Genomic DNA, 2,500 nt, shown 5'->3' with positions numbered 1-2,500 from the left:
CTGCCGGACTTGGAGCCCGAGGAGGGGATCGGCCACCAGGTAAACCTCCGCTGAAAGCGGCCACGGTTTACCTGGTGCCCGGGGAGCGAATCGGACACCAGGTCAACCTCAGCTGAAGCGGCCGGGGTTGACCTGCTGTCCCTGCCGGACTTGGAAAATTTTTCTCTCCAGCCTGGGACCGGGGTTGACCTGTTGTCCCTGCCGGACTTAGAAATTTTTTCTCTCCCCGCCTGGGACCGGGGTTGACCTGCTGTCCCTGCCGGACTTGGAGCCCGAGGAGGGAATCGGCCACCAGGTCAACCTCCGCTGAAAGCGGCCACGGTTTACCTGGTGCCCGGGGAGCGAATCGGACACCAGGTCAACCTCTGCTAAAGCGACCGAGGTTGACCTGGTGCCCGGGGAGCGAATCTGACACCAGGTCAACCTCTGCTAAAGCGCCAGAGGTTGACCTGGTGCCCGGGGAGCGAATCGGACACCAGGTCAACCTCTGCTAAAGCGGCCGGGGTTGACCTGCTGTCCCTGCCGGACTTAGAAAATTTTTCTCTCCAGCCTGGGACCGGGGTTGACCTGCTGTCCCTGCCGGACTTAGAAAATTTTTCTCTGCCGCCTGGGACCGGGGTTGACCTGTTCTCCCTGCCGGACTTAGAAAATTTTTCTCTCCAGCCTGGGACCGGGGTTGACCTGTTGTCCCTGCCGGACTTAGAAAATTTTTCTCTCCCGCCTGGGACCGGGGTTGACCTGTTGTCCCTGCCGGACTTGGAGCCCGAGGAGGGGATCGGCCACCAGGTCAACCTCCGCTGAAAGCGGCCACGGTTTACCTGGTGCCCGGGGAGCGAATCGGACACCAGGTCAACCTCTGCTAAAGCGGCCGGGGTTGACCTGCTGTCCCTGCCGGACTTGGAGCCCGAGGAGGGGATCGGCCACCAGGTCAACCTCCGCTGAAAGCGGCCACGGTTTACCTGGTGCCCGGGGAGCGAATCGGACACCAGGTCAACCTCTGCTAAAGCGGCCGGGGTTGACCTGCTGTCCCTGCCGGACTTGGAGCCCGAGGAGGGGATCGGCCACCAGGTCAACCTCCGCTGAAAGCGGCCACGGTTTACCTGGTGCCCGGGGACCGAATCGGACACCAGGTCAACCTCCGCTGAAGCGGCCGGGGTTGACCTGCTGTCCCTGCCGGACTTAGAAAATTTTTCTCTCCCCGCCCGGAACCGGGGTTGACCTGTTGTCCCTGCCGGACTTAGAAAATTTTTCTCTCCCCGCCCGGAACCGGGGTTGACCTGTTGTCCCTGAAGGACTTAGAAATTTTTTCTCTCCCCGCCTGGGACCGGGGTTGACCTGCTGTCCCTGCCGGACTTGGAGCCCCAGGAGGGGATCGGCCACCAGGTCAACCTCCGCTGAAAGCGGCCACGGTTTACCTGGTGCCCGGGGACCGAATCGGACACCAGGTCAACCTCTGCTAAAGCGCCCGAGGTTGACCTGGTGCCCGGGGAGCGAATCTGACACCAGGTCAACCTCTGCTAAAGCGCCCGAGGTTGACCTGGTGCCCGGGGAGCGAATCGGACACCAGGTCAACCTCTGCTACGGCGGCCGGGGTTGACCTGCTGTCCCTGCCGGACTTAGAAAATTTTTCTCTCCCCGCCCGGAACCGGGGTTGACCTGTTGTCCCTGCCGGACTTGGAGCCCGAGGAGGGGATCGGCCACCAGGTCAACCTCCGCTGAAAGCGGCCACGGTTTACCTGGTGCCCGGGGAGCGAATCGGACACCAGGTCAACCTCCGCTAAAGCGCCCGAGGTTGACCTGGTGCCCGGGGAGCGAATCGGACACCAGGTCAACCTCTGCTACGGCGGCCGGGGTTGACCTGCTGTCCCTGCCGGACTTGGAAAATTTCTCTCCCCGCCTCGGACCGGGGTTGACCTGCTGTCCCTACCGGACTTAGAACATTTTTCTCTCCCCGCCCCGGCCCGGGGGTTAACCTCGGGGCGCACAGCTTCCCGGGTCTGACGTGCACGTCCTGTCACCTCCCGGGCCCGGCGTCCTCGTCCTCCCTTCCCCTTGGGCCGGCTCGGAGGAAGTTTTCCCTCGGCCCGGCCTCCGGGTTAATTGTTTGGGCCCGGCTGACTGAGGCCAGGCTGCTGACGCTAAAGCCCGGGGAGGCGGGGGCCTACGGCCATACCGGACCGAATGCCCCCGATCTCGTCCGATCTCGGAAGGTAAACCGTCCCGGGCCTGGCTAGTACCTGGATGGGTGACCGCCTGGGAATCCCAGGTGCCGTAGGCAGCTTTTGGCCCCAGCGGGGGTAGAGCGGGGCGTGTGTCTGCCGTGCGGGAGCAGGGAAGCCGTGAGGCCAAGGCGGCGCGACGGTCCTGGGGGGCGCTGAGGCCTTTCCCTCTGCCTGCCTGCGTGTCGGGGGCGGGGGGGCGGGCGAGGAAGCTAAGGCCCTCACCCGGTGCGGTGCGATGGCTTGGGTCGGGTCGGGGAGAGGGAAGAAAGCGTGTGTGG

General features: G+C 64.2%; 1 non-coding gene across 1 annotated transcript; it reads left to right on the top strand.

The window, feature by feature from the left end:
* The first annotated feature begins 2,159 nt into the window (after positions 1-2,159).
* Positions 2,160-2,278, top strand: LOC142006043 (5S ribosomal RNA). Its single transcript, XR_012643191.1, has one exon. It is a non-coding gene; the product is annotated as a 5S ribosomal RNA (ribosomal RNA).
* Positions 2,279-2,500: the final 222 nt, after the last annotated feature.

The sequence above is a fragment of the Carettochelys insculpta genome, unplaced genomic scaffold (genome assembly GCF_033958435.1).
Source record: "Carettochelys insculpta isolate YL-2023 unplaced genomic scaffold, ASM3395843v1 scaffold_0038, whole genome shotgun sequence".
NCBI lineage: Eukaryota > Metazoa > Chordata > Testudines > Carettochelyidae > Carettochelys > Carettochelys insculpta.
The sequence above is the reverse complement of the archived record's forward strand: the minus strand, read 5'-3'. Positions and strand labels throughout refer to the sequence as shown.